The sequence below is a fragment of the Passer montanus genome, unplaced genomic scaffold, assembly GCF_014805655.1.
Source record: "Passer montanus isolate IOZ18808 unplaced genomic scaffold, ASM1480565v1 scaffold32, whole genome shotgun sequence".
Lineage (NCBI taxonomy): Eukaryota > Metazoa > Chordata > Aves > Passeriformes > Passeridae > Passer > Passer montanus.
The window spans coordinates 7529731-7552699 of NW_024367930.1; the positions used below are offsets into that span (position 1 = coordinate 7529731).

General features: G+C 38.5%; 1 protein-coding gene across 7 annotated transcripts in view; it reads left to right on the plus strand.

Moving 5' to 3' along the window:
- ELMO1 (engulfment and cell motility 1) overlaps positions 1-22969 on the plus strand; it is a 301412-nt gene that overhangs the window by 228731 nt on the left and 49712 nt on the right. The gene's annotated exons all lie outside the window — the stretch shown is intronic.

A 22969-nucleotide genomic window follows, 5' to 3' on the forward strand; every position in this document is an offset into this window, starting at 1 on the left:
GATAACAGCTTGCTTTGCTCTCAGGATGCAAGGGAGAAAGGAAGAGAAAGTGTATACTTGTAGCCAAGTTGGCTGCTACAGTCCAGCAACACAGTCAATCAAATTGTTTCATCCTTCCAAGTCATTCTGTAATGTCACTGATTTATCTTGCTGCCATGCAATTCTCCCCTGTTGATAATTCCAGTTTTGTCAAGAGATGACAGAGATTTTGCACAAAACCTGCAAGCTACTCTTACCAAACAGTAGGCAAACAGTAGGAGAGCAAAGTAAGATTTCCTCCTTTTCATTGATGCCTATAAATAGTCCATGCTAACCTTAACAGCATTGAAGAAGTAGGGAACCTTTTTTTAGAAAAAGAATCTGTTATTTTTAAAACTATATTGACTCAGCAGAAGTAGATGTATGTGTTTTAGCTCATGATAGGTTGACAATCAAGCCCTGCTGTGAGTGCTTAGCTCTTCAATTCTGGCTGTAATGTTTTACATTTATTTTAACTCTGCAGTGTATTGGCACAAGTCTTGATATTATGGCCAGAAAGGATACTGCTTAGTTATTGTATATATTTGAAAAGAAAGGTCTTATTTACAGTTTTTACAATTCAGTTCTCTGTTGCTTTGATTTTTCACCATGTATGTGAGAAGGAGAGGACATAATTAACCAAAGCACATTTAATTTATGTCCAAGAATGGGTTGCTTAATAACAAATTTTTGAGCTCTCTGTTGTGCTGAGCAGAATTAGTCACAGGAGCCATTATATTATACTTCAGTGGTATTACTCCAATATGCAAGTGCTATCCAAGCATGATTTGAGCTACTTTGAAAAGTGTAAGAGATTTCTTAGGAAAACTGAATCCCTTGGTCTTGCAGACAGGAGGGTTTTTTCAATATGATATTAGTATGCATGCATCCAATTAGAAATTAATGGGAAATCCAGATTTATGTAATAGGAGGAGATAACTAGGATGCTTACCATTACTGATGCAAAGAGAAAAATGGTTGTCTCTGTGTGTATAGGTGTTATAAATAATCTGGGAATGCATCACCTTTTAGTTATCTCTGTAGTCCTACAAGACTTTTTACTAATACAACTCAGAGGATCTTCACTGGAAATGTAAATTTCTGCAGAAGATTAAGATCACTGTATTTCCATGTTAGTTTTACCTTTTTCATGTGATTCTAGGCAGATGTAAAAGGTATTGCAAAATACAGTAGTTTAATACATATGCCATACTGACAAATGTTTCAGTGAAACAAGGCTGTAAAAGAACATTAATTAGCTTCTAATCAAGTTATTTTCCTGCTGTTACTAGTCTTGAGAATTCTGAAAATACCATAGAGAAGTATGAGTTTGAAAAGAAAGAAAAAGAGCAGATTTCCACTATTTTATGCATATTTTGGGGTTTGATAGAAAGGAATATTAAACTTTGTGTGTTTGACAGCATCATTTGATCAGCTGAGATTCTGTCTGCTCTGCTTTTAATCCTGTGGTATTTCGGGGTCTTTAACCACCAATTTCTAAAGATGATAATCCAACCCCCTGCAGCCAGTTGTGTAACTCTCATCGAGAGCCACACTGGAGTTACTGGTGTTTCAATAGAAACTGGCCTAACCTAGCAGGTGGTTAGATTTTGTTGAATTTTCTTTTAAAAGAGTTAGGCTGGTCTATCAGTGTAATGCTTAGATGTTATTCTTTTATTTGGGTCTTTTGAGGGTGGCCTTACTTCAGTGATGATGAAAATCACCCTGCTTAGAAACCCCACCTCTGGCAAAGCCTCAGTTAACATCATGAAAAAAAGCTTTCCTGTACAGGTTGTTCTCTTTTTCTCACTGATCTGGCAGTCCACTGTCTCCCCCAGAGCTTTGCTTTAATATGGCTTGTCTTGCCACACAGTAAATAGGAGAGGACATCTCATTGTAACCACCACCAAAATTTCATGCAAATATCAGCATGACCTGGCTACAACACCTCCAGTGCAGATATCCTACTCTAAATGTTCTAGATTGCTCTTAGGAGAACAAGAAGGGGAGCCAATTCTCAGGCATGTTTCTCTGCAGTCTCTTTTTCATCCAGAAGCTGCTGAAGAGCCTTCAGAAATAGGTGGCTCTCTTTTAATACACTAAATCATAGCACCTTACATTCCTTTCTAGTTTATTTTAAAAAAAAAGTACTAAGATAAAGGACTTTAGAAGCAAAAGTAACAGGATGATGCTATAAAGCCTGTGGTCCTGTTTTCAGTAGTGCAAGTATCAGGAGTCAGGCTGAAGATGTTTATAGACGCCATCTAAAAGTTTTCCATTGACATCAGGAGACACTCAGATTTGCTTCAACTTGCAGCGGGAGAGGTATAATAAATTCTCTGTTGGCCAAATTGATCACTCAGAAGCTACACTCCAAGCAGGAGTGTGGTTGTGTTCGAGGGAAGAAATGAGAATCTTGACTCCATGTTTCAGAAGGCTCATTTATTATATTATGATATGATATTATATTATATATATAAAATATATATATTTCATATATATATAAAATTCTATACTAAAATTATACTAAAAAGTATAGAGAAAGGATCCCTCAGAAAGCTGGAAAGGAAAAGAATGGAATGAATCACAAAAAACTCAGACAGAGAGTCCAACACAGCTGGACCATCACTGGTCATCAAGTAAAAACAATCTACATGGACCAATGAAAGATGCACAACCTCCAGAGCACATTCCACAGCCATAACAAAAAACTCAGATAGTCCAACATAGCTGGACCATCACTGGTCATCAAGTAAAAACAATCCACACGAATGAAAGACCAATGAAAGATGCACAACCTCCAGAGCACATTCCACAGCCATTGGATAGTTATTGTTTACATTTCTTTTCTGAGGCTCCTCAGCTAGAATCGGAGAAAAATCCTAGCAAAGGATTTTCATAAAATATCACAGAGGCACAGGAGCAATACCTGACAGGCGTACCTGACACTAGTGGGCAAGTTTCCTATTCCATGCAGGCTAATTTGATAGTATCTTCTGGAAATCTTTAGTATACTTACTTAAAACTAAGAAAGCTAGTAAAAGGACTTGTCTCTAAAACTCTGGAAAAGTGAAGTTGCTCTGAGTTTTACCAGGGCAGAATAACAGCCAGAAAGTACTCAGCAAAATCCAAGGGAGGAAAGCAGGCTGCCAGTCCTTTCAGCATTTGAGGGCAAAGAAGAGTGAACACTGGGGAAAGGCAGAACAGTAAGCCAAGGTTTGTTCAAGCTGGCAGTGTATGTTGTGAAGGAAGGAGAGAACATTCATGTCATATCCAGAGTGGAAACACTAAGACCAACCTTGAGCAAGAAAATATTATTTGCATTTGGCAGCCATCCTATCTCTGAGAAGTAGGAAAGGAGAAAGCCCTGTCCCATGGTTTTGTTGATGACTACATCAAACTGGCACAATCTGCTTCAGTCCTTCCATCCACCTCAGATTTGGTGTACCCCCCTGAACCAAACAAGGGAACTTCCCTCTTGGTCCTTGGCTTTCTGCCTCTGCCACTCTTGAGCAGTAGCACTGTCCTTATTTAATGGGATATTGCAGGTGCAAAGTGTGCTGAAGATTCAAGGCTGTGGTTCAGAGCAGGCAAAAATAGGCTTGAGCCCTTAGGGTTAAGATTTCCCTGCAAACAAGCTGCAATAAAATTTATACATGTAAGCCTATTTTATTAGCCAAGGATGCTTTTGTAGTTAAAATACAGCAATTGTAGTTTCTTAAAGGAGATGTGAAATTTCCTTTAACACAAGTGATTTTGTAGAGAAGCAGGAGTAAGCAACACTATGTGCTGACCCTGAAATTGTTTCTTGTGTTCTGTCAACTTATTTCTGGCTCACTGCATCCAAATGAGGCCTGTCTTTCTTCAAAACTCAATTTTGCCACTGTTAGAGCCAAATTTGGGTCTGAAGGGGCTAAAATTTGGGTAAACATACTATATCACATGTGTGAAGATAAATGTCCATAGCTGGGCACCATTCAAGGTTTAAACTAGACCAGTGATGCCAGTTGTTTGTTGAGAAGTGTTGGATCAAATAAAAGTTCCAGGTCATGGGCTGCTTGGCTGTCGCATGGTTGGAGTGTCCCCAGTGTCTCCTCCTACTGTGCATGTCTCCTTTCTCAGAGCAAGATGCAGGTCTGCTGTGTGATGGGAAGAAGTGCAAGTTGGCTTATTGGTGAGGAAGGAATGAGGGAACCCTCAAGGAAAGGAGAGGGAAGGAAAAAGAGAGAACAGGCCGTATTGTTTTGGTCACCATAGATAGGTCACCTTCAATTAGGTATCTATTACAGAGGTATTTTCCACCTTGTTTCTACAAGTGCTGAGATTGGAAAAAGTATTTGAGTAACTTCTGTATCATTTATGTTTTCCAGTGCTTCCGTTTGCATTGGGATGCTTTAGTTCATCAAAACAGACAAAAAGGCAATGTGGCATCTTCACCGTGCTGCCCAAAAACCAGTCATCTTAAAGGTAGTTAAAGACAGGAAAGTTCAGAAATATAAATAGCTACCAAAAATATGTCTCTGATCTTAAAAAACTGCTGAGTCCTAGGATGTTTCTGCTGTTAATGCTTTGTCTTTCCACCTTTTTTTTCTTTTTCTAGCTTTGTAGTGGCAGCCCATACAATTATGAGCTACTGCACAATTTTACACCTAAGGTACACAGTCACATTTAGAATCTGACAGTGTTCTCCTTCTGGAATAGGAACACTGCTTGCAGCCCACAGCTGAAACAATTAGCTTCATTAAGAAAAAAAAAATGTTCTCTGGCTTATAGATACATTTTTAGAATTAGTTAAAATGAAGCAAAAGAAAAAATTTCAAGTAGACAGGTGAACAAGCCTCAGTACTTCAGGCTTCTCTTAGGGTTTTCAGAATCTTAGGGTTTTGAGAATATAAATAATTTAAAGTAAAAGCCATTGACAATATATAATAGAAGAAAGGGCTCTGACAACAGCAGATGGGGCAGAATAGAAATTGTGATGTTACTATATGTACCTGCTTACACTAAAACTAGCAGGTGTGAGGAGGAATTTGAACTAAACTCTACAAACATGTATTCTTATAGCTCTTATTAATGGATTGTTCTGTTTCTCTCCCAGTTTCTCTTGACCCTTTTCTGAGGGTTAAATTAATCCCTTGTGCAGCTCAGCTGAGGATAATGAAGTTGTCCCAGGGTACAAATGTAGCCTTTGGGTTTGACCTACAGAAGGTTGAGCCTCTATTCCTCACTATGTTTTCAGGCAGTTTTATTTATGTTGGATTAATTAAAAACACCCTCTCCATTCCCCAGGCTTATGTGCTCTCCTGTGCAGAATAAAGGAGGTTCCAGTGTCTGGCCTCTCTCAGCCCATCCATGCTGATGCAGTAGAAAAATCTGCTAATGAGAGGATCTTAATGAACCTGATCAAGTTTATGAGCAAAAAGGCTCATGTTCTGATAGAACTGGCATGGGCATAGTTTATGATGTGAGGAACAGTTCAGATTCCTTTTTGTAGTCAGAGGCATGACTCACATTTGGCCAGTAAGGAAGAGCCTTTTTTGCTGTAGGTGAATGTGAAGCATTAAACCATATGGTCATCTGGAATTTGGTACAGGACAGGCAGACTGAAATAAATGCCTGTCCTAGTTCTTATGTATTATATTTTTAAAAGGTCTCAAAACAGTTATTTATCTTTAATATTTTAAATGCATCAGTGTCCACAAATAGTATGAGTTTGGGGTCCAAAACGTGGCTTTTTAATCCAGTGTGAGAGACAGACTGAAATCTGATCCAGAATCACCCCATTATTCTGAGAATTTTGACTACAGTAAATTTCCTTTCTCTTTCTCTCTCTTTCTCTCTCTTTCTCTCTCCTTCTCTCTCTTTCTCTCTCTTTCTCTTCCTACATCCTTCTTTCTAACATGCCAGTACACATAGCGGCCAAGTAGAGGCTGGTACTTTGCTCTGAGGCATCAAAATAGACTTGAGGGAGAAAAAGAAGTTGCCATCATGAGATCACAGCAAGAAAGCATCTGGTTTCTATGCCACAGTGCCCCAAAAGCAAAGTGGGGCGAGCCAAATCCACCTTTCCCATCTGTTTTTTCTTTAGCCCTCTAAATTATCCTTAAATTGCTGTTTAAGCTTGATTTAAAATAGCCCATGCATAGTAGTTGATACCTTCACAAATTAGGAGACTTGCACATCCGTCTTAGTGTAAGCATTTCATTTCAGTGTTCAGTAGAGCAGAGACAGAAAGGGTTTTTTTGTCATGGGTAACAGTGGATAGCTTCTGACAACTTGGAAATCTCCAGAGGTATAGGGAGCACCACTGCACTGAAATCTGGGAAATGATAAGTTTTCCTTATGGTCATAACCAACCTGTGAATGCCAAAAGGGAATTTACAGACGGTGTTTAACAGATGCCATTGATGTTTCTGATGGCCAGGATGTGTTGTGTGCTGCATGTAAGTGTTTGATTACTTGGCTCAGATCTGTCAAGATGGTATTTTCAGACAAAAGAGAGTGGTGGCTAAGACTTCTTTCAAGGTCTGTAGTTGTGTTGGATTTGTTTTGCACTGATTCTAGAGAATACTGATTAGCATAAATCATCTTGCATTGCAACACTTGACCAAGGCCTGTAATCATGTCACTACTTCATCTGTGTCTGATTGAGAAGTCCCCAGATTAAGCAGACTACTTATGGTGAGAAGCTCCCTCTTTGCCAGCTGGGAGTTTGAAACCAGCTGCATTCTGAAATCTGAAAGAGAGAATGAATCCATGAACTGCTTTGTAAAATGGGTCTCCTCCTCATTACCCTAATCATGCAAGTATGCTGAGGGCTGAAATCAGTTATTTTCCTTTTTTATTTTAAATCAGACTCATGAGGGCGTGACCACTGAACTAAAAAGGATCACTTGGGTCATCCTGGTCCTATTCCTGGAATTCAGTAATAGACTTTGGAGCAAAGGACACCATTAAACTTCTATTCTGTCTGTCTTGCTGCATGCTTCAGGACACAACATTTCCCAATGACCTCTAAGCCATGTGGATTCTCTTGGAGAACTGTGTGTCTTATTATAGGCCACAGTATAAATCAATGCAATTGCTTATCTCAGAATTTCATTTCTTAAATGAAATAATATCTGAAAATTACTTTTCTTAGATTAAGTTCTTAGGTAATTCAGGAGAAAGCAAAAGTACCCAACATTTTCAGTTGCCCTGCTGGATCTTGTAGCCCAAAGTAGCAGTGGTTTAAACCCTGAGTGGCAGCAACATATGCAGGAGAGATACTAATACTATCTGTAGCATTAGTTTCCTCTGTTTATTCTCTTAGGTGTGGTAGTTGCCAGTCTTCAGTGCTGGGGAGTAAGACAAAAGGAGAACAAACACATGGAAGGATTAAATTATGTGTCCAAGGTCATATAAAGACATCTGTAGAAGTCAGCAATTAGATATATGCTACCTAAATGTTAGTACAGTGCACAAATTAAAGGGATGGCCTTCTTTCAGTTTGGGGATTTTTTTGTACTTAAAGTAAGAAATGAACCTTCAGACTGTGATGCTTGTCAAGTTTTTAACTAACATTTTGTCAAGTAGTGCAAATTGCTACTATTGTGCTATCTGTAGTTAATGAGAATTTCTGAGTATTCATGGACATTGTGAGCTCCAGTCTAATACTTAGATTCAGCCACTGTTTTCCCATTACCCTTTCCTTGAGACTGCTCTTCTTTTGATGGAGCGTTCTTATTGCTGTGAGATCTGTCAAAGCTTAACAAAGGAAGCATGGCTTCACCACCAAAGACTTGGGACAGGGGCACTGTTTGCTTTCTGACAAGATAGAACAAACATTTATCTAATCAACATGGAGCAATAGCACAGTGGTCTCTAGACTACGTCTGGCAAAGCACAATAGAAGCATTGATATTACAAACATAAAACTTGGTTAATAATGAAGTGCAATGAAAAGGACCATGCTCTGGCTATGGATAAATCTGAGTGCAGGGAAACTCTGAGCCCTGAAGGTTCCATTCTATGCTGCAGACGCTTATGTTAAGGGAAAGAATTATGCAGTTATGGATATAATACACATATGACAAGAGCATTTGTTACCAGTAGATTGAATTTGTGAGGTCCTGAGCATTGTCAGCTCTTAAAAATTTTAATGCCAATTACTAGTGCAGGAGACAAGACTAAAAAATTCTCACACACACCCTCCCACATCCCCCCCTCCCCCACCCCCCCAAAAAGAGAAAAATCTAGGAGAATTTTGTTTTGTAGAAAAGTCTGTATTAAAAATAGTACTTTTCATAATTGGGTATCTGTGCCTTGTATGTAGCATCCTTGCTTTGTACACCAGATAAAAGTAACATCTGTGGCTCCATTTGTCTAACAAGCAGTTTTCCTGCAGGCTCTCTAATACTAGCCCTGGGGGGAGTTCGTGGACCTTATCTGAGAGGAAGAATTACTTTGTTGTGGCTTTGACATGCTCTTTAAATAATATTGAAAAACCTGAAAAAAACTGAAACCATATTATATAAAAGAGGAACCTTTTTGTGAGTCTCAGTGGAGAAAACAAGAATGAGAAATTTCCCTGTTCCATTTTCTGGCTCTACACCGTTTCTTAGCCAAAGGCTAGGAAGCTGTTTGTCATAGGGCTCAGTAATTAATATTACAACAAACAGAAGCAAATCGAAAAGATTTTCTGCTTCTTTTTAGTGTCCTTATTCACCTGTTCCCCATATCTTTCAGATGGCTTCCAGCCTGGCATGTGTTTGAGCACTGTCCTATTTCCACTGCTATTTGCTGTAGAGATCACAGATTCCATTCCTCATCTGACAGAATAATTTAATCCTTAATTCTCTAAACCATTTATTGAAGAATGCCTCTACTGGCACTACTTTAAGCCCTGCTCTACTTTAAGTCCTGCCCTGCTTTCTCCAGCCCTGTCCTGCAAGGATGCACAGATTGCTGGCCAGTGATGTGGCTGGGTGCTGACCCATTGGGTGATGGTATCTCAAACTCCAGGTGCTCTCAAGAGCTGCCTTTGCACCCTGAGCCTCTCTGTGATTTACAGCAGCAGATACACTGTTTCAATGAAATGGAAAATGATAAAGATTTATGATGCTGGGTTTGCCTGCCATTTTTAATAGGTCTTTGATTACAAAGAACCCTTTATTTTTAGAAAACTGACAACTGAAAGCTCTGTGACGACAGTCCTAGTTAGTGACAGCCTTTAAATAGCCCCCCGAAGGTACTGGCAGAAGCCATCCCAGTACTTCACTCTGCCCTGGCACTGCAGTCCAGTCTCTGACCTGAAGAAACTGGTAGAGAAACCAGAAGTCTGTTCCTCCTTCTCATCTCCTTCGGACATGCCTGTAGGTTGGTGATGTAAACATCAGTCTGCAAGGAGTAAGGATTGGGATCACCCATGCATTTCATTCTTGCCTTAGAATCTGAGTTCACTTTTAGAAGAAAATACACTGGAATTTCGTATTAAAAATTCTTATCTGCTTGAAAATAATGGTTATGGATACAACAGTAGCAGCAGCAGCCAAACATTCAAAAAGAAAACCTCCTCAGTTTGCAGAGTGGGAATGATTGTTTTTTTGTAACAATAAATCTCCTCTTGGCCTTGGCAGGGAAATGCCATGCTGCTGCTGTTGGAACAAGACAGAAAAATAGGCTCTTTAGGTTTGACATCCCTATAGTTTTCCTGCATTCTGGAGGATCCCCAAGGCCCTATGGAAACCAGATGCATTCCTGCTGCAACAATTAACATAACCAACCCTTGCAGGAAGGGAACATTTATGAAAGGGGAAACATTACAGTATTTTCTTTTGGAAAATTCCACTATTGACATGAAAAACAGCAGGGTAACAGCAAAGATGGATTGCAAATTTTGACAGCCCCGACAGGTAAATATTGGCTTTGTGCAAACAAGTTTCTATAAATAACCAGTCTGCTCCAGAAACTCCACAGATGGCAGCAGGGCTGCCGGGGTATTGATTTACCCACTGTGCTCAGTGCAGAAAAGCACAGCTGTCAGTTTTGCTGTTCTTCTCATTCTGAGTGTTGCTGCTGCTCCTGCTGAGAGCTGCGTGCCTTGTTCACCATTTTTCTTTGGCAAGTGGAGATGAAGATTAAGAGCCCAAAAGAAATGGTTTGAAAGAAAAACCTGCCAAAACAACAAAAAATAAACAAACACGAGCAAAGAGCGACAATAAAGAACGCTGTGTATATGTATTTGAAACACCAGCAAGAACCTGTCTCAGTCTGTATCAGCTCACAGGAGTGGTTTATAGAGAGTGGTCCCAGAAACCATAGTGGGAGCTTGAAGGGCAGGAAAAGCTTATGAGGAGACAATATAAATTTTGTACATGATAGTAGCAACAGGCTGAGGATAGAACTGAGGTGTAGAACTGGTGCTGGGAGTTGAACTGCCCTTGCGTGCAAATGGTGGCTCTGCCAAAAATCCCCAGCAGCTGGAGGTGACTTATAAATAAATACCAACCAAATAGGCAAACACTTCAAATTATCGTGATTAGGTTTTGGGTTTGTATGACCCATTTGAGTGCAGTCTAAATCTCAGGATTATGATTTTCAGGCAGTAGAGTCAGCCAGTGCAACCACTGTCTCATTAACAAAAATGTTGATTTACAGGCATAATATCTAGAATTGCTTTTTAAAGGAACAGCTTAGAAAGACTTCATAACCTCAGTTCCATAAAAATGTTTGCCTGTGGTGCAGGTTTTCTCCAAGGGCTCATCACTAACAGAACTGTGCATCTCCTGGGGCAGATACAGCGTACACCATTTGAGGGCATTTTTCTGACGCTTTTCTCTGTAATTTCTGTGTAGTTACACAATCAACCCAGACAATGAAAGTGCCTCTGTGCTACATCTGCATCAGGGATTTTGCACAGAATTACTGGGCGCAGCTTTTGGTTGTCATTTTGTCCCATTTGGTAGCTTTGGAGTTTTTTGTTGGATTTGTTTGGTTTTGTGGTTGTTCAGGTTTGGGGGTTTTTTTGTTTTGATGATTTTTTTTTACATTTGCACAGAATCACAGAATAGTTTTAGGAAGGAGCCTTAAAGAGCATCTAATTACAACTACATAACTAAAATGGCAAAAAAATTAGTAAGCAGTATCCAGACCAATTGAAATAGATGGCTAATCCTGGGATTTTTTAAATCTTTTTGTTCACTTTGTGGACTTGAGTAGTGCAGGCTGTGTTTCAGTTCCCATCAACTGGCTATGAAGTCCAGAGCAAGAGAGCTGGCTCACGATTTTCAGCAGAGTTCCTTCTTTCAGGGCCTTTGAGTGCTTAGCTGGATGAAGACCTAGGTCTGTTAGTCCTGCTTTTGCCTGGGTTTTAAATGATTACAGGAGAAGTAAGTTTGGTCAACAAAAATTATAAATCAAGAGTTATATGCTTACATAAATTTCAGGCTTGACATGATTCTGTCTTGATTTTGGAAAAAAATTAGAGTTGCCAAATGAGAAGGGATTTTTCCCAAGATAGATCAAGAATTTTTTATAGGAGAATGTGAAAAAGCAGGGCTGTGCAAGAGACCATAAAATTTTTTTAGACAATTGGTATTACTTTAACTATTATACAAAGTACAAACATGCAAACTCTATGTAAACTGCATAGTTTATAAGTAGTAGGCATAAGAAATTGTCAAGAAGATAATTGTCAGAGTTACAGTGTTGCTGGGCTGAAGGAGTTAGAGGCCAGCCTTTCTAGACAGTCTGCATTTCTATTGCCTTTGTAAAGCTTGTTTAAGTATTAAGTAAGGTATCTCATGTGTATCTTGTAGAAGAAGTAACATTGTTCCCTCCAAAGCTGTTCTTTCCACATACTGAAATTCTGCCTTGATATGCTGAAATAACAGACAGAAAGAATCTTGCTTTCTGACTTGTAGGTCAATTAATTGACAAATACAAGTACAGACCAAAAAGTGTTTGGACAATGTTCTCAGGTACATGGTGTGACCTTTGGGCCTGTCCTGTTCAAGGCCAGGAGCTGGACCCAGTGACCTTTGAGGGTCCTTTTCTCTCAGGAGATTCTGTGATTCCAGGCCAACAAGCTTGCTTTGTGCCTCTGTGTGTGGTTGTTGCCCATTGTGGTTGCAGTTGAGCCCCACACAACACATTGACAGTGAGGGACCCATATCCTACCCCACTGCCACCAGCTTCTCCAGAGCTTTGTGAGTTTAGATGCTGAATTCTTTATCTTTGGCAGCTCGATGAATGCGATGAGGTATGCAAACTACCAACTGAGCTGAATATGATGTGCTAAAGGTTCCAGTGCTGAATACATTTCAAGCTTTTTGTTAGATTTTTCTCTCTTCTTATATAAATATGCTGTTTTACTATAAATACTTAATTCCAAGCTGTCTCTGAAAACAGAGTCCGTTCTCTGTTTTGAAATACCATTTCTCATGTCAGAGATTTGACAGAGGAATAAAATACCTATATGTGTCTGCTTAGAGAAGGCATTGGGGGAGGGCAATATTCCTCCCCCAGTGGGAGGATAAGAGCATAATGCAAAGTGATGCCAGTTGTCACTGCCTTACACTCATGACCTTGTACATTGGTGACCTGTGAGCTACCATTTCCTTGCTCTCTCTTTTGAAGTACAGTTTGTGACATTTCCACTGTGCTGTTACTGCTGTCTTTTTTCTTAAACCTCACCTGGGGGAAGAGAGGGAAGAGTTATGTGTTCAAAGAAAGCAACTTCAAAGTATTCCCAGCAGCCAGTCAAAGCTTAATTTGGTACTAATTCTAATAACACTGTGGCTGGTGATGTGGACTGTTTACATGGGTAACCACCTGCCTGATACTTGCAGCTTTCTCTGAGGTGTTTTTTTATTTGGGTTGGTTTTTTTTTGTTTGTTTGTTTGTTTTTTTGGTAGATTAATTTCTGTTTTGTAATACATCTTAGTTGACAATAAAGAGCCAGCAGTATTGGAGGCAATATTACTGTAATAGCTATAGCAGAGATTGTTTGGAATTACAACACTAAGGTTGATAGGAGCCCCCAAAACATTGGATAAAAACATTGAATAAAATTAAAAGGTAGAAATGAACCTCTATGCTCAATGTAGTTACCTAAAGAATTTTAAAAGCCTGTCCACAATATATATGCCTATGCTAGTGCAGAGCAGTTATTAGATTTTAAATTAATTTCATTTTTAGTCAGCATTATGCTCCTTTTTCAAGTCACAAAAGTTGCTCCTAGCTTATGACTGTGAGACCAGAATAACTATGAGAGAAAAATAAGAGATAATATTCATTGTGTATGATCTCCACTCAAACTCTCAAAATTGAAGGGAATGTCTAATTTGCCAATTTAAAAATATGCAAATATCATCCATTGTTAATTGAAGCAAACATATTGCATAAATTAATGTTTTAATTGCAGTGTGTACTGAGTCTACATGTATGTACAATATTGTACATAAGTATACATTAACAAAGGACCTGTACGTCCTCTGTAGTATTTTCTTGGGCCAATGAGTTTTCATCTCTCTGTCAAAACATGTCATGCATTACAGTAAGCTAATGTTTTCCTAGGTTAATCACTAATGCCTGTGTATTGGTAAATGTTGCCATGGGCACAGCAACAGCAGAGCAGAGAGATGAGCTTTCGCCTGGTTGGAGATGAAAAATGGCTATTTTTACTTTTTATACCCATTTGCTCAATCACAAATGAGAATAAGAGAAAAAAGAAGCATGTTTCACTGCCTTCTTAAAATTTAATTACGGAAACATTTTTCATGTGTACTTTGCAATATGCAGGTAATATTTACTATATGTTGATTACTTCAACAAAGCTCTTTTTTTGTTGGGCTTCATATTCACCAGATTGTTCTACAGAGTGCAGTATCCTACATATCATCAGCAAGGAGAAATCTTATCCCTTTTCCATGCCAACATAAAAACACCCATTTTGGATATTGCTGAGTCCCATTATTTAAAACTTAATTCCTTCCCTAAAGTACTCCATGCTGCCACAATGCTGCATAATAAGTTATTTAGTTGTGCAGATTAAAATCCCAGACTCTTTTCCCCTGTTTGTGGCATTTTTTTTTCTGAAAGAAAGAAGATTAAAATATGTAAATGGAACATGATTATGGTTTATTTTGTTAGCATGTGCAGTGATGAGCTTTTGACCTACATTTCTTATGTGTAGTGTGCTCTTGCCCTAAATCTGGATAATGAATGACAGAAACCCACATGATGTGGGTTGACCTCTTTTTCACATAGTTCTTGGTCTTTTTTTATATACATAAGGAAAACACTGAGATACAAATCTTCAGTTGAATCCTAGCAAAATCCCAAAGAAGAAAAACAGTTCTTTCAACAGAAAAAAACCCAAAATATTTAGACGCAATGCCCAATACATCATTTGGAAAGTACAAATATGGTGTCAAAGCAAAGGGCAAATATGGTGTCTGCTGTTAAGTCTTCTGGGTATTTGGTATAGATGCTCATGGACAAGATTATGTAACTAGAACTTGCATCCTACAGTCTCTTTCTGTTTCAAAAGGGTTTTTTCTATCAAATTTGGGCAGTTAAAAAATCATGTTCAGAAGCTGGCTTTCTCTGGATGCTTCAGAAAGTCAAGCAAAGTATTTATGCACCTATCTTCAGACTCATAGTGTTCTTCTGAAGATTCTGACCTCCAAGAAATGCCTGCAAAAAAAGGATTCCTTCATGATGGCCTTTCTTTCTCTCCCTGATAGCAGTGCTGTTTTGATATATTGGGGGAAATGTACATGTGTGGCCTCTATTAATACTGATGCTCTTTGCAGTTCAATAGGTGAATATAAGCCTGTAGGACTCAATGTGATAGTTTGTCTCACTGAAAATTACTGCCAAGGTAAACAGGATTTTGAGAAAGCTTATCTAAACTAAGACAAATGTCTTCTGCTTGTTTCCAAGTAGTTTGTTACACAGTTTTTCTAGGCACTTGTACTGGAAGCATAACATGAACAAAGGAAATTATTGAAGATATTTAATATTGAAACCAATATGAGAGTTTAATGTCATTATCTCTTAGAAAGTCTGATGTTGATAGTGATATATAATTGGGAAAAAAGTTAAAGAGTGCATCTTTCTAGGGGAGAAACTAGCAATGTCTCCTCCTTCACCAGTCTGTTTTCAAATGGCTGTCCAAGCAAGCTCTGAAATTTTAATATTTCTAGAAACACCTACTGTGTATAGCTTACTTTAAATTGGCACATATATCAACAGCATGAAAAAATGTTCACAGCTCTGGGATACTGAGCTAAAAGGTCACTTTTTCAACAAATTCATCATCTGGGAAAAACAAACCTAGCTTTCCTTTGAATTTTTAATAGCTTTCCTTTTTCTGTCTGAAGTCTGGGGGGCAATATTCTGTAGTGTAAAGGCACCATCTGAACAATCCAGTGAGTATTTCACACAGATTGGCATGCATTTGTTTGTCTGCTTAAGTTTAGGTTTGCTTAAATTTGCATATCATGGATTTGATAGGTATGTTCAGCTGCTCTACTTATTTTTATCCTGGGTACAGCATTTGAAGGCTTACAGGGAAGCTTTTTTTTTAATACAAGAAAATAGTGACTTGAAGGCCTTCAATTAAAGACTGAATACACTAGGAAAGGCAGTGGGAAAATGTATTTGGACAGCAATATGGGGCCTCAGGAAACATTATTAATAAAAAATTCAGGTGAGAGGCATCTAAGAGGAATTTTAGCGTGGCTGGTAACCAGTGTAAGTTATCACCAAGGTGCAGAAAAAATTCTCTCTTTGTTCATAGGAAAATGTGCAGCTCAGATTTTTTCTTTCCATTCTAAGTATAATGATTGCAGAATTTCTCAAACAGTAAATTATATAGCAATACATAAGTCACAAAGGCTTTCTTCTGTGCTGCTGGATGGAGAGGTCGACAGGTGACAGGGCATTTATTTCAGCTTTTCCTTTCCTCTTTGTTTAGACTACAGCTTTTTTTTTCCAAAGTACTGAGGGGCTAGTACATGAATTTTTAGGACATCCTGAAAAACCTGCTGTTTTTAATAACCTCTCCAGATGGATGATTGCAGTCAGTGTCCTGTGGCCTCACTTTATCTCTTGATGATATTCTTTCTGAGGCATGGGGGGTGGTCTTTTAGATTTGTCTATTGTCAGCAGCCAGGTCCTAACTTCTAGAGGCCTTTAACCAGGATTTCAGAGAGGTGAAGCTTTATTTAAATCATGAGCTGAGACAATTCAGCTGATTCTTGTGTACCAGCTTCTGTGAGAAGCCAAATGAAAGGAGCTCAGCTATAGCATTCAGTTCTTCCTGCAGAAGTCAGCAGACCTTACATCTTTGAGAACAGAGATCATCCCCCTTCCCTTTTATTTTTCACACTACTTCTTTTTGAAGACTTAATTGGAAATGGAAAAATAATCCTCTTAATTTTCATGGTGGAAGTTGGCATGCTTGAAATTTGAAGGCAAAGGAGTGTGGAATTTTCACAAGGACAGAACTTACTTCTGTGTTCCCTGTAATTGGTTGAAGCCTTAGAGAAACCTGGGTGGAGGTAACTCTTCATAACACTTTTGAGAGAAAAAATACTTATTTTTGGCTTTACTCAAAATTCAAGTAGCAGTCATGAATAAAGCCCGCAGGCAGGTTAAATTAATGTATTTCAAATAATAATTCTAAGCACTGTTTCCAGTTCTGCTTCACCCAGTTAAATTACTTTTACCAAAAGTACTGATAGCACTATAATGGAAAGAGGTTTATAATAGAAACAGTTGAAAATATTTCATTTTATATACAGTTCACAGTATGGTAACTCATGTTCCTCTCCAGATTGTCTAACTTCCCATTTACCAGGATATGTGATTTCTTCTTTTTTTTTTTTTGAGGCATGAGTAAATAATCTGATCAGAATTCTCATGGCAGGGGGCCTAAATATTCTCTTATATCACACAAGTATGAACACACATACAGATGTGCACATGCACACTTTCTTTTCTCCCTCCCTACAAAGTAATTGGGAGAGTAGTTCAGTATTACAATTTTAAAAGCAGCTGCTTTCACGATATTTCTAATCACATCTGGCTGAACCCCTCATTTTTCAGACATAACCTTTAATTAAAATTTAATTAGATTTTAAAGAATTAAATCCCCACCATATATTATGTCCTAAACTGCATAATCTAAGTATCATGAGCTGATTAAATTTTTATACAAATATACAATTAAAGATTGCTCACCTTACTTTGGAAAATAATTGTGAAAACCCAGATACTGGAGTGATAATAGAAACTCAGCCCATCAGAATTTTAGTGGTAAAAATGTAGACTTGGTAGGTAGTTTATATATTCCTATATATTCCTGACTGGGGAACAGGGTCTTTGGCATTTGACATGTGTTGTCTATGACCTATTCCTGTGTGCTTTGAGTTATAATTTTCATTCATGGAAAGAAACAGGTGAATACAGAGCAGAGTACTTTACAAAAGCTCATTACAGCCAGGGGAAACTGGTTGGGATTGAGCCTGTACACACTTCTGAATAACTGATTATTTAGTTGCTGTGATTTTTCTAGTGATTCAGTTAAATGGTTCCAGTTACTACTCCAAACTTTTAAATGTTATGCACTGATGTTACAATTTCTCGTTCCATGTGGGAAGGTATTAAGTTGCTGCTACAGATCCCTTTTATAACTGCATACCTTCCCCCTCACTCATTTAACCTACTTATTATACCTCCTCTTCTTCAGGAAGATGGCAGCCAACCATCCAGTCTATGGGTAACCAGGGTAGATGATGAAATGTCTTTTTGATCACCTCAGAGCAAGGAGGTGCTTTAAACATTATTCTGTCTGGTAGATATGAGGTGTTTATCTGGTGAACAGAGGGGTTCATTCAGTAGTAAACCCAAGAGATAATAGATTGTTGTCTCCTGTAGTTATTCATAGAGTAGCCTGATGGCTGTCATATTCTTGAGGAAGAGGAACAAAAATTAAACTAACTGAAATCTGACAGTTGAAAGTTAACTGCAGGGAATCTGCCACCGCAGGCTGTCCACATCTAACATTAGAAGAAAAATTTCCTATAACTACCTAGAGCATGAGGAGCTTTTCCATCAAGAATTGGCATGGGAGACAGGTAACAGACCAAACAAACTCCCTGGTAACATGGCTTGCTCTGGACCATGACTTTATGAGATGAGAAGTCATTTTGAATTAGTACTTTTGTCTGCTATTTTTAAGTTTGTTGTGATGATTACTGCCTGAGTCATTCTTGCAGTAATAGACTTCTATGGGTTCTAGATAATCTATTCTTAACAGATTGCTCATACCCTTTAACAAAGCCTGGACCTCTTCTTTCACCTGCAAAAACCAAAAGCATTTGACTGGATCTCCAGGCTGACAGATTAATTTTTGCTTAACTCTTTCATCTTGCTGAGGACGAGAAAAATCTGGAATATGTGAAACGGTAATTTTCTGCAATATAGTGAGGATTACTAGAAGCATTTGTTTCAGAATCTAAATGCTTTTGGGAGATTTACTGAAGTGCAGCAGCCATCCACCTCCTCTTTTCCAGTGCAGGAGGATAACAAGGCTTGGGTTTCCATATTGTAGTAGAACAGTATGTACAAGTACTTGGAGAGTTGCTCACTCTCATAAGTGCCCATATCAACTAAGTGAAGAGGCCATTAAAAAAACAGATTAAAAAAATACCTCAAACAGCAACAGAATGTGACAGCAATGAAAAAATGCACCGCTGCACTTAAAACCACCCATTCTGTTAGTCAAATATTTCATATATGCACTTTTCCTATAGTGTCAGGTAGTGGTTATAAAACTTCAGGGTTGTAGAATTTTGCTGTGATGTAGTACAATTGGTCTTAGCTGAATGTGTCCCTATTAAGTTGAATTTATGCTAATTCTGTCCCATTTAAACTGCAGACACTGTTATTGGCTGCACTATTAAATTGCTTTCCGAGGAGACATTCCATTAGATAAGTGATGCACCCAAAGTAGAATATAACAAATTACATTTTTACTTAATCTGAATATGTTCTACATCTGTAATCGGGATAGAATTATGTCCACTGGGGATAACAGAAGACTTTTTGGGCTCTCAGTGAGCATGGAACTTATTAGCAAGTGATTTGTCCAGCTAACTTTTAAATAGCCTAGGCTATTTCTTCTATTTATATTGGAAGGTGGTTCCACAGCCTGACACTATTTTTCTAATATTTAGCTGAAATGTTACTTGGTCCTGTGTTCATTTATATCGTCCCAGTTATTCTTCTCACTGGCTGTTTATGTGCCAGAAGCATTTAGGCACCAATCCATTCCAATAAACACCTTTAATTTTCTGGATAGTCTTACTCCTTTAATTTTCTTGGTCATCTTAAGAACAAGAATAGCTGAATTGGTGAATTAGATTGCAAAATTTGCCCTTTTCCTCAATGCAGACTGTAGTTGCTTGTTCCAGGTCATATGGCCCCTCTGTTCTATGTTGTATGGGATCTCTTTATGCTGGTTGCATCCAGGAGGAGCATGGTCCCCTACTCTTATTACAGGTATGAGAGCACTCTCTTGGAGAAGAAAAAGAAAGCAGAAGGTGTTTTACCAAGGGGAATGCTGCCCTTCAGCAGGATGTTCTTAATGGTCAGTGATATTTAAAATAGATCAGCATCTCAACTAACCTGGGTATGAAAAACACTCCATTTCCATTTCCCAGCAGGCCAATCCTGGTTATAATTCTTGTACTAACAGAGTGATCTGTAATGATGATGCATTTAGGGGCAGAGGTTTAGTTTCCCCAAAGTTCTGTTGATGTAGTTTTGTTAGCTAACAGCTTCAAAATGTGCTCCCATGTTTAAATTCAGGCTTTGCAGCCATGGGAAACTACACAAAGTCAGTACATGGGGCTTAGGGACCAGAGAGCTGCAAAACAGAACTCAACAGAAAAATGGCAAATAAGGAGTGTTTGCTAATCTGCTTCATATGCCAGACAGAGCAGTGTGGAGCACTGCAGTGGGTGTCAGGCTATGTAAAGGACTCAATAAAAGAGTCACTGTCTGTGAGGAAAGGTAAAAATTTTAAAGCCACTTGTACTCTAATCACTAAGGAAAAAACAGCTATCAGCTACAGAACCAGCATGTGCTTTCCATTCATGCTGTCTGGAGCCAAACAGACATCCCAATTATTCCCAGGGATCCTAAGACACAATAGAAAGCCACTGTATGCAATCCATGTCAATTGTAAACCCAATCCACAAAATCTTTTCAAGAGTAGCGAGAATCATAGTGATGTTTTGTTAACTTCTGAAATGTGTGAGTAGGTATCTTCCCTAGTGAAACTGAATGTAATACAAGTTTAGTAAGCAAGAATTCTAAAAGATAAAGAAATAAGAAAGATTTATTTGCATTTCATCTTCTGCCCATACTGAATTTTAATGCTTCATTGCCATTTGAGAAGTTGACCATTTCAAAGGCTGGTTGTTGGCTTTGAGAGGTGATTCAGTGAGGCAAAGCTGTACTCTGGTGACTGGTGGGTTGCAGTGTGTGCTACACTCAATGTGAGCAAGAACAGTGGTTCAAGGGTTCTTCTCATCTCTTTTCCCAAATGCATACTTTTTAATAGCTGGTATATTGTAGTTTCCATATTTTCATAAACTGAGACCTATTCTCTTTAATATTTATAATGAGTTTATGGTCAGAACAAGCATAATTCCATGCAATTCAGCCTTCTGAGAGGCTCAACACTTGCTGGGCTCCACTTTCTCTACAAAAACCCAGCAGCTTCTAGAACACTCTGTACGTAGAGGGAGAGTCATATGAATTAATGAGGACCAAGAACTCTGTCTTAGGGGCAAAGAGAGCTGCAGTACGGCCTTGTGATTTCACTTTCCTCATGAGTGTGTTGCACGGTATTGTTTGCCTGATCTAAACTACAAGTTCCTGCACTGTGGAAGTATCTTGCTTGCTTACAAGGTGATCAGCACATTCATAAAGAAACAAGATGATGCCTTGGAGAGTTCTGTGTGGTTGGCAGAAACTGAACTGTGGGGTGATGGGGTAGGAAGAGAGGTTGTGCACTTGTTTTCTAGAAAACTGATGGAATAGACTTTTGATGTGTTAGATACAATACATGGGTGAAAATTTCAGGGAGTCAGTTACTTGGCAGTGCAGTACAGCATTCTTTTTTGGATCCCATCAGCTGCAGAAATGGTCTTGAAAAGCTCAGTTGATAAAGAAGGGGTAAGATTATAGGCAGTAGGTTGGATATCTGAAGAGTGAAACTCACATTACAAAACTATTATTAGAAGAAAATACCAAAAAAAAAAAAAAGGCAGCTAGGGTATGTATGACAAGGGTAGATGTAGAGAGAGCCTATTTTAATATGGTAGATTGGACATAATACCTACATTAGGAAATATATGTGCACTTTTCTTGTTTCTGGTCATTTTTAAGCATTTGACAAGTTATGGCTGGGAATTTGCCAGAGCATTTGCTGTTTTGTTGTCTTGTTCTTGTCAGAGCACCACAGTTGAAGCATATCATTATGCTGTCAAGCTCAGGACCTAAATTCTTCCATGTGCAATTTCAAATGTGCTCTGCCACTTATGTTATTAATATTCTCTCTCTTGGCTTTCACCACCACTTAATGCATTTGCAGATGGGTCGAGAAAAATTGCAGCTAGCTCAGTTTTGGATTTTGAACTTCATTTTACAATCCTTCAAAACCCCAGTAACTAGCCAACCTGAGAAAACATACCTTCCCACTTCGGTGGCAAAAACCAGGGAGAAGGGTGTTGCAGGGCAGGCTTGAAGCAGACATAAGAGGCATGTGTGAGCCTGCATTACTCTATCCCAGCACCTTACATCCACGCAGACTGATCCAAGTGTTGGCAAAGGAGGATTTGCGTGGGAAGAAGGGCTGCCTAAGGCAGCATCTGCATCTTCAATATGTTCCCACAGTAATACCACGCTTTCAGCATGAATGCACTCCCACCTATGGCTAAGACTTAAAAGCATCTAAATTGGGACCTGTATATTATATGTGCGTTTGTTTAGGTATGCATTACTTCCTTTCTGATTATCATTTCTATAATTTATACTATAGGTAAATATCTGGACATACTTTCTGCATTTACAACAAAAATTAATGATCTTCAGTAACCAACAATGCAACCTGTCATTTAATTGTATTTTTTAAAAAAAGTCAGTATAATAATCACTTTTAAGTTGATTTCAGGTTAGTTATGCTATTTTACATGGGAAAGTCATATTATAAATAAGGCCTATTGCAAAAACATAACCTCAAAATGATGTTTCTTTTCTCATAGAAGGTGAGCTCTGTTCTTGCAGAGAGTTATAACTAAGAAGGAGGGAACTCTTCAGAAAGTACCTTATGTACAAGTTAGGACGTGGAGCCAGCTGTAAGCTACAGTAGCTGTTGTGTTGTCCTTGTCCAGTGGAAGATATATGTGTTCATTTGTAGGTACATACGGATGAGAGATGGATCTTAAACAGAGAAAGAGGGAAATTTTAGGAACATTAGATGTCTTCCTAGTCCATTAGGAAGAATGTGAAGTTTGTTCTATTCTGTTGTAATTTCCCCAATTTTCGTTCATTTTTGCCAATTTTGTGTCTGTTGAATGCAGCTGCAGAAGGCCCATTATAGGTTGTTAAGTGTTATTTCTAAAATCAGATTAATGGAGACATAAACACTGATAAAATGGTCTCCCTGACACCTCTCAGTGTCTTCCTATCTAAGCTGGATGGCAGTCTGAGGTGGTTCAGACTAGGTGGTCTGATGGCTCTGTCTGAACGGAAAGGCTCTGAACCTTGCATGTCAGATTACCAAGGCTGAAGAAAAGTGAAATGAGGTCATTGCAGCTGCTACAAAATATTTTTTAAAATGAAGCGAAAAGGTTTATTAGGCACTGCACTCTGTTTTTTCTCAAGCTAG